The 10,024-nt window shown below is 40.4% G+C and overlaps 1 long non-coding RNA gene across 1 annotated transcript in view; it reads right to left on the bottom strand.

Annotated features, from left to right (window-relative positions):
• The window catches only part of LOC118161441, a 12,643-nt gene extending 3,018 nt beyond the window's left edge, over positions 1-9,625 (bottom strand). Inside the window, exon 1 of the long non-coding RNA XR_004748029.1 lies at positions 9,519-9,625. This is a non-coding gene — a long non-coding RNA (uncharacterized LOC118161441). The remainder of the gene's footprint in view (positions 1-9,518) is intronic.
• Between the last annotated feature and the right edge of the window lie 399 nt (positions 9,626-10,024).

Raw genomic sequence — 10,024 nt, forward strand, 5'->3', positions numbered from 1 at the left:
TAGGAAGGAAGGAAGGAAGGAAGGAAGGAAGGAAGGAAGGAAGGAAGGAAGGAAGGAAGGAGAAGGAAGGAAGGAAGGAAGGAAGGAAGGAAAAGAAAGAAAGAAAGAAAGAAAGAAAGAAAGAAAGAAAGAAAGAAAGAAAGAAAGAAAGAAAGAAAGAAAGAAAGAAAAAAGAAAAAAATGCCATCCTTTTAAGCCATATTTGAAACAGAAGATGATTTCTTTGTTCAAGATGATCACATTTTAGGATTAAAGGTGCTATAGAAAAGCGTAAGAGTTAATACTATTAACATCATGAGACAGCTTTATCTCGCACTTTGCTGTTTGTCCCTAGATTTTAAGTGAATCTGAGAACAGCTTCTGTCACATTTCAGGCATGACCTCTCATGTGCTCTGACACATCACATTGGGCTGCATACGTGACATCATGTTTTCCTTAAAGAAAGAAGTTTGATGTGACCTATACAACTGCACTCCATGAGTCACAGCATGATGCACTGGACAGAAAATTAAAAAAGACACTTTTGCAGAATCCACCATTAAAAATGTTAGTTTTTCAGGGAAACAGAAATGTTTAAATTTTTTTAAAAATACTTCCAAATATGCCAAATTATACTCCATACAATGTTTTAATCTGGAGTGGTGGTTGTAATATATAATTACATTTCAAAGACAAATTAGAGGACAGATAGGAAGAAAGGTAGATAGACAGACATGGAAATGTTCTTTTCAAGTTGTTTTTCCTCTTGATAACAGACATCCTTTGTATGTTTTTATTCTCTAGATAGATGAGATAAAGGTGAAATGAGCAAATGATGCAACATGCATTGAGACAATGAGCACTTCTCCTTGTCCTCAAATTGCAAAGAGAGCGATTTTGTGCTGGGTCTGCCAAGCTGTATTGTTTTTAATTTCATAGGGTCATAGAATCATAGAATGGTTTGGGTTTAAAGGGACCTAAAAGACCATCTGGTTTCAACACCCTGCCATGAGCAGGGACACCTCCCACTAGACCAGGTTGCCCAAAGCCCCTTCCAACCAGCAAATTCAGGTTCAGTTTGTTCATTTCCATTGAGGTGGGTTTGGGAGCACTCAGACATGTAGTTGAGTGAGCAGAATCAGAGCATTACCGCTCTCTAAGAGAGGGCAGCAATGAAAAGTTGAGGCAAGACATCTTCTACGGGCACAGCCACTTCTGCAAGAGATTGCCTGCCTACAGCCTGTTTTACCCCAAGTGCTGCACTGCTGTCCGTAGGTTTTTCTGGAACTAGTACTACTTTATTGAAGTTTTGAAGTTTCTCTAGGTTACAGTGCACCCTGTGCAGAGCAGACAACCCCACAAATGAAATCCTTATCCAGGAACGTCACAACTGCATTATCCCCTGAAGAGATTCTGTCTTTGTCTTCCTAGCAGTGTGAGGTGGTTTGATGCAAGGAAAGAAGAGCTAAGGCCAGTCTGTGATGCTCGTATGTTGTGAGCAACCCTGCACGCTGATGGAGCAATGTGGCATGACCAAGGGCCACAGATGTTATTGGAAAAATTGGTATAAATCAGGATGTAGCAGATTCCACCCGTTGCCAGTTCAGTCCAGTAAAAGTTTTTTGGCAGTGACCCTGCCATGGATAACCTTAGTCAGTTAAGTTGGACATACAAAATTAAATGCTGAAGATATTCTCACAGCCTCCTCTGTGTTTGAAACTTCAGATTCTAACTGGGATGATGGAATATTTTCTGTATATACATTTCCCTAGCTTGCTTCCTCCCTTGCTCTGGACAGTGATAAACAGGTGAGAGACTCTCTTCTCCACCTCCCTGAGAGCTCAGTGGTGGCTAAAATTGTCATCCAGGTAGAGACTCTCCTCTGATTCTCTGGGGGTCTGAAGTGCTCCTCCACTTCAGCAGTGTTCACTTGTTCCATGCTGCTGCAATAGTCCTATCAGATCTGCCTGCTCCAGAAGGAACATGTTCAAATGAACTGAGCAGTAACAATTAAACTTGCCATTGTCTCCAAGCAAACAGCCCTGCTTGTTAATTTTTTTGTTTGTTTAGCTCAGGTAGCACCTATAGTTAATTTTCCATGAAGTTTTTTGACTCTCCAGTGAGCCAGAGCCATGCAAATAATTAATTCACTTGAACACATTCAAATTTGAGTTATAAAAACAACCACTGCTGGGTGGGCAGCTGTATTTAATTATACATGCTTGTGAATAAAGAAACCTAAACATGTATCTGCAATAATTTCTCATCAGCTTTGCAATTTAGTTTTATACTGGAAGTGATCTTCTGAATAGGAATAAAATAAATTTGCCCAGTAATTAATTTTCAGTGGAAGAAAGCTTGTAGATATGCTGTTAAAATAAACTGGTCTGCCCACAGTTCTGTACATTTTGACTCAAGTTAAAAGTACAAAATTATCTTCTGCTGTGCACTTATGCATCTGCACAGAGAACAGTTTTGTCCCTCATTCAACCACCTCCTTAAATTAGATGAATGTTAGTCATGTCTTGTCATAAACTGTACCTCTCCGTAAGGAATCCATACAGAAAATACTAATAGAATGACATTCCCATTTGTATTTACCTACCGTAAGTTTGCATTAAGTATTTCCTTGAATTTCCTTAGAAATCAATCGGAAATTATGTTTGAAAATTTCATTGCATGATATAACCAACTGGAATCACTGATTTGTGCATAACATTAATGTAAAATTTATTCAGAGTCTTCTGCTTGAGGAGAAGGGGAAATGTGGTTTGTTTACAGCAATAGAAAGATATTCTCAAGATGTTTGTAGGATGTGTAATATAATTAGAAGAACAGAATCTGAGTTTCTCCAAAAGCAAACACAATGTAATAGAAAATTAAATACAGAACATTTTTCTTCTGAGACAGCAGTGGACAAAGGAGCCACCTCCCATACCTCTCGTTTCAGGGCTAGAGATGTGCTTTCTGTAATGACAGCAAGGAACAGCTCAGTGATTTATATCTGAAGCTTTCTAGAAAGGCTGAACCAAACTTTGAAGACAAATGGAGTAACTCAGCTTTACGCTATTGCAACTTTAAGCAAAATTTGCTTGTCAGTAGTAGAGGAAATAAAGGGCTTATAACTATGTCACAAAAGTCCTTTGTAAGGTAGACGATTGGATTTTTTTCAATAGGTATAATGTAAGTACTTAGCAGAGTGTCTTTCTCTGGCCCCCTGACATTTAAACAGGAATCTATTAGTCAACTGATGTCATTAGCCAAAGTACATTCTTTCTAAGGATGACACTGATGATCTAATCGATCATCATTATTAAGCTAACATCAATCAACTGCAGGTAGACTACAGCAGCTGTCGGGTAGATAAAGTTCCTCTACCAAAGTTGGAAACAATGGGATTCTTTTCAATTCCTTGCTGTTATAAAACTCACAAAATGTTGATGGGCCAAAATCTGCCACTAATTTCAAAGGTGGTGTTATCCTAGATCTATGCTGGTGTAACAAAGTAAGAAAAAACTGTGTGTTCCTTATTTCAGAAATGGGGAGACTACAAGTGCCATGGTTGTGGCACAACAGTTCAGAAAAACAAGTTGAGATAGTTGTCTGTTAGGTACCAAAGGCAAATTTTATCATAAAGTCTCATCTTTAGAGAACACTTTAGATCAGTTTAATACTGTAAAATAAATGGTTAGAAATTCCTAGTCCTTTTCACAGCAAGATTTGGAAAAAAATGAAGGGACTTCCTAGAAAGACATATGCCAACCTAGGCATTCATTCACCCACTGTTCTCCCTTGGTCTGATGGAGCTATTTTATAGACAATCTTAAATACATGGCACATAAAGTTAGGAACTATTATAATCATATAAACTGTGATGAGGGAATAGGATGGTAACAGCTTTTGAGCTGGTTCTTTTCCCTATTTGCTGATGGGAAGAGAGTGAATCACCACAGACTGGGTGTGGACGGAGGATGACCAAGGTGATGACTTCCAGCAGTAAACAAGTGTGAGGAAAGAGGTGAGGTTTACCGGGAAAAGGACAGGTAGACATTACCCTCTTCAAGGAAGGAAAAAGAAGCAGAAGATAAAACACTTATTTAGTCATTATGTAGTTACTCATCTTTTCCTGTAACAGTGCAGGACTGACTATAGGGCTAACCAGCTCAAAGGCTGCATGCTCCTCACAGAAGAGATGTGGCAGCCTTCTTAGTCCACAGGGATCACTGCATTCTGGGGCTGCTAAATTGATGTGGCAGCAGCAATCCCTACTACCAAGGCCACATTCAGGAAGGATCCCATACTGCTGTGTTTTTAAAGGGTACCCAGAGAGAAAAGAAATCCCTGAGCATGAGCAAACAGAATGTGCATGTGCCCTGACTGAAATGGGTTTCTGTTCTCTGAGAAATTACATACCCACTTCAAAGACCCATGTCCCTGGCTACCATCAGGACAGCAGGGAGGATGTGAAGCCATCCCAAAAAGTCACATTTCCCTTTAGCAGCACTGAGATGGGGGCACCATGGGGATGAGATGTCTTACCAGCCTTTACAAGACAGGAATGAAAGGGAGGGGGAAAGCAAGCCAAGATGGGGGTGCCTGTCAGGCCTGCTTTATCCCTGTCAGATGTCAGCTGCCTCCACTGCTTCTAACAATAAATGTGACAGATAGGTGCCTCATGCCAGTGAGTGATTATAATCATGCATGATGAAAGGATCTCAGATTATGGTTGCTGTCAGTGGATTTTGTGTAAAACTAGAAATATATATTTAGTATTTACTTCACTTGAAGTCACTTACGTTATTAATACAGTTCTCAGCCAAGTTTGCACCCCACTCTCTCCACCCTTACATCTGACTGAGAAGTTATGGAAGTGATATTCAAAAGAGCAGAGCCTTTGGGAGTCAGATGTCCAACTTCTAAAGAAAGGTAGGATTTAGTTATCTCAAAGCTTCTTCAGAATCTGTGCTCACTGAGTTCCAACTAAGTGCAAAATGCTTTGCCTTACCCCCCAGTCCCTCACCACAGTTTTAAATGATTACAGCAAGTGCAAGGTGCCAAAGATTTGGGCAGATTGAAGAGGTCGTCATCAAACTGTGGGATATCCATTAAGTGATGTGAATCAACATGAATTCATCAGCATGCACCCACTAAAAGCTTGGCCAGGTTCCACTTAGCAGACTGAGCTTTGTGCCATCTATATTGACCAATTCCACAGGTTAACAGAACAAGGTATTCTAAAAAAGTGCCAGTCATGTTCTTTGGGCTGCTTTACCATGTATGTGTGCAGAGAACAAGGTTTTATTTTTGGGGCTGGGTTTTGGAGTATAGTCTCATGACCATCCCATTCTCACACAAGGCTGCAGGTTTGCCACACTCATAATACCTGGTCCAAGTGTGAGTTACCTCTGTTCCAGATTTAGAGCAAGCTCTGCCACTCTCAGCACTTCTCCACCAGCCCCACTGTATGTAATTTAGGATAACCTTGTCACTGTAATTATACTGGGGTGGCTCAAGAGCTACAGTTTGCTAAGGTAGATGAGAATGAATCTCGTACTAGAATAACTGCCTTTGGAGGAACTGTGTTAGCACCTCTGGTCATCATTCATTCAGGGGTTGTATTAGTCTGAAGGAAAAAGAATGAAATGACAAAAAGGAAGCTTGGCTTTAATGAAATCAACTCCACTGAGACAAGAAGCAGATCATAAAACAGCCAAATATGTCTGTTTGGATTCCTGCAGGCAGATAGAAGTTTGTTTACTCATCTTCCTCTTAAAAGTCATAGTCTAGTTCTGGATTGGTTTTGAAATACCCTGATCATCAGCAAACCACAGAGTCTCAATTGTCCATATCTCCAGAAATGGTGTATTTCAACCCAGGACAAACAGCTGGGTTATCTGTCTCAACAACCTCGCCAGCGATAACAGCTCATTATTTTACTCTTTAATGGTTGACTATGGCAGCAGGCTATGCGGCCAACACAGAGGCTCAGGACAAGAGAAGCCAGGCAAGAGACAATCTGGAGCACAGGAAAATTTTGGTGATACGTATCAGTGGCAAAATGTCCCTACCCAAGTGAAAATTAGTTGGAACCTTTCACTCTATTCCTGAAATTATTCTTGGATTTGCAAAACACTCCACAGTTACCCAGTAAATGAGGTCTGGTATGTTCACAACCTACTGGTTCATGACTATAAATTACATGCCTGACAGTTTTTAAATTTGGACTTAAATGTTGTATGTATTTAGCATAGATATTTAGTTAACACCAACTAGCCCACAACACTCAGCTTTGTATGCTGTGTACAAAATTTCTGAATTTATGCAGGTTTCCAGATGTACTTCTTCTGAAATTATTTTTCTACCTCTGCATTGCATTCTCATAATTTTTGTATCTGCATATTCTGGACCATGGGCATATTTCCAGTTTACCATCTTAATGTCCCTCATTATTTTTAATGTCACTAAATGACAGTACTGGAATTATGACTTTAAATAATCAGAGGAACCATTGACATGCAAAGTACTCCATACTTCACAAACTGTGATTATAAGTATTTATTTAGTCGACAAGAGCAGTAGAACTCTTCCAAGTACATCAAATTTACTATACCCTGCTCTGTTAATTTTTAATTTGTGTGGCTCCATCTAAATTTAAAAATAAAAAAATAAAAATAAAAAAATCTAAGAAGTTTCACATTCATTTACTGGTGGAAAAGTAAATGTAACCATAGTTCATGATCTTATTATTTTCTCAATTTAAATGGTTTATAGAGTTGGATTATCATCAGATGGTTCTTGCCTAACAGACTATCTCACATATCTTAAAACACCTGAAGGACTGAGACTTTTCCTGTAAGAAAAAATGTTCTGCTTACATGTGAAAATAGTTTGCTCAAAGTCTGGGCAGAACTTTGCAGAACAAGTCTTAATAAAAACCATTTTGTGTATTGGCTCCTTTCAAGAAGAGAAGCTGCTGCTTGCTCTGACCTTTCTCAGAGTGATGCACTGTACCTACACCTGAAAGGCTCAAGCTGACTTTTGCAATACATATTTCTGGAAGAGAAGGTGCTTATTACTCAACAGAAGTAAATCAAATCAGTGACCTTTACTTTAAATGCATCTGTAACATCTTCCAGTGAGCTAATGGTTTTCTCTTTCCCATCTAGGGTTGGAGGTGTGAAGACCTGGCCTATCTTTTGTAGTCTGCACAAGCCCTTGCTGTTTTTCTCCTGTCCCAACACAAAGTTTCCCAAATCCATTGGGCATATTCAGCACTTATCTGTCTTTTAAGACACTGGAGAGACTTTGATCTCATTTATACCCATGGCAATTCTGAGTAAATGAAGCGGGTGAATATATGTGTCCTGAAGTTAATAAATCTTCTACGACACCCTCCTGAGTTGACTCCTTATTGAGACTCAGCTTCACATTTCTCACACATCATCACAATGTTCAGGAATGTCTGCTGATATCTGAACAACAGCATTTTATTAACTAGCTCCCATCACACAGCACTTGTGATTTGCTGCCTATTCAGTGTAAAGGCATGCAAGAAATGGGAAAGGCCTCACCAGCTTTTATTTTTTTAAGGTACATGTGGGAAAACAGAAAATTAAAACAACAACAAAGATTGCCTTATGGAATACTAGAGCCTAACTTTGCTCACAGGGACCAGTTTCTCCTAATGTGGGAAACGTTATTAGAAAACTGATTTAACATTCCAAGCTTTTTCAAAGCTTGCAAAATAGTGACAGAAAAATGTGTTTTGGAAAAAAAAAAAAAAAAAAAAAAAAAAAAAAGACAATGCTAAGGCTGTGATTGGTATTTAGAAAATGCAGTCCAAGGTACAGCTCTTAAGATCATATTACTTGACCTCTCTTTGGGAATCCTCACTCATCCTACTAGCATTTCTGAGTCACACCCAGGTGAAGCTTCCTGCAATCCTGATTGCCCAGATCATTTAGCACACCCATTAACTCTTCACTGCCACCCTTCTTAACTTTGTGCTTGCACACTATTACTCCAATAGTGCCTAAAAAACTCAGACCAAAAGTACTCTATTGCCCTGAGCGCCAGGCATGAACTTTTGTGGGTGCTCTCTGTCAGCTCCAAGATTTACTATGCCTACATCTTCTGGGGGTTTCACTTTAAAACACTCTACGTGAAATACTGACAGATTGAATCACAGAAGGAAAACAGGAAGGGAAAAAAAGACAACAACAGCAAAGTAATGCAAAGTAAGCCAGCAGCACCAAGCATTTCACTGCTTTGCCCTTAAAATATATATATATATTATTTTCAGAATAAAGACTTATACCTTTGTGTTTGGCAAGACACAGATAGAATCATAACATAGAAGCATCAAATGGCTCAGGTTGGAAGGGACCTTAAAGATCATCTAAATCCAACCTCCCTGCCATAGGCAGGAAAGCCACCCAGTCTGGCCAAGGCCTCATCCAGCCTGGCCTTAAACACCTCCAGGGATGGGGCAGCAACAGTTTCTCTTGGCAACCTGCTCCAGTGCCTCACCACCCTTACAGTGAAGAATTTCCTCCTAATGTCTAGTCTAAATCTATCCTCTTTTAGTTTAAGACCATTCCCCATTGCTCTATCATTATCTACCCAAGTAAAGAGTCCCTCTCCACAGGGACTTGTACGCAATTTTTTCATCAGTGAGAATGGGATCTTTAAAAGAGATTCTTCTTTCACTGGATATGGAAACCTGATTTCATTTATCTCCTCTACCTGACAGGAGCTGAATGCAGACAGTGTCCTAAATATCAGGTTCTGTTCTGAAGGAACAGAAGATGGGGAAAGTGCAAAAGTGCCCTTAATTGCTTGACATTGTATTTGCTTGACATTGCTTTGTTGTTGTTGTTGTTTAGTTTGTTTGTTTGTTTTGGGGGAGGAATCCTAAAATCTTCACTGTCCAAATGAGCCTAAACTTTAGTCACTTTCTCCATAAGTTTGCTTAGTATCCTATACAGTTCCCCAGATGACATTGTACCACCTGGAAGGAGACTACTGGAGATAGCTGGGGTACCCATTAGGAGATGGGGAGCTTTGTTTGACTGAATAAAACCACCAGCGGATATGAACTTCCTTCAACTGCACTCTTCTCAAATGCCCTAAAAAGTAAGCAAGGAGTATCCACTTATTTTTCCCTTTTTCAGGCTGGTCTATTTTGCAGTAAGTATTCAGACACAGAGTGCATAGCAGCCTGATTCTCAGGGAGCTCCTCTGGTACGCAGTCAACTGAAAGTTTGTCCCAACAGTGGCAGCAGATCTGACAGAAGCAGATTTGGCTCCTGTTTGAGTGGGTATTGAATTATTTGTACAAAGCAGGATAATACAAACTGGAGTGACTGAGAACCTTTTCTCTACCCACCTTCTGCTGCCTGTCCCTCTATCTTACAAAATCACATAATCATAGAAATGCTTGGGTTGGAGGGGACTTTAAAGATAATAGAATCACATAATTGTTAAGGTTGGAAAAGACCTTCAAGATCATCTGGTCGAACCACCCCCCTACCACCACTATCACACACTAAACAATGTCCCTAAGCACCACGTCCAACCTTTCCTTAAACATCCCCAAGAACGGTGACTCTCCCACCTGCCTGGGCAATCCATTCCTATGTCTGAATAAACACCACTGGTGACCGGTCGACAGCTGGATTTCACTCCATTCACCATTGCCCTCTGGGCCCAGACATCCAGCCAGTTTTTAATCCAGCAAAGAGTGTGCCTGTCCAAGCCATGGGCTGCCAGCTTCTCCAGGAGAATACTGTGGAAGACCATGTCAGAGGCCTTGCTGAAGTCTAGGCAGACTACATCAACAGCCTTTCCCCCATTCACCAGGCGGGTCACCTGGTCATAGAAGGAGATGAGGTTGGTCAGGCAGGACTTGTCTTTCATGAACCCATGCTGGTTGGGCCTGATCCCCAGGTTGTCCTGCACATGCTGTGTGATTGCATACAAAGATGACCTGTTCCATCACCTTTCCTGGCACTGAGGTCAGGCTGACAGGCCTGTAGTTCTCTG

The sequence above is a fragment of the Oxyura jamaicensis genome, chromosome 2 (genome assembly GCF_011077185.1).
Source record: "Oxyura jamaicensis isolate SHBP4307 breed ruddy duck chromosome 2, BPBGC_Ojam_1.0, whole genome shotgun sequence".
Classification (NCBI taxonomy): domain Eukaryota; kingdom Metazoa; phylum Chordata; class Aves; order Anseriformes; family Anatidae; genus Oxyura; species Oxyura jamaicensis.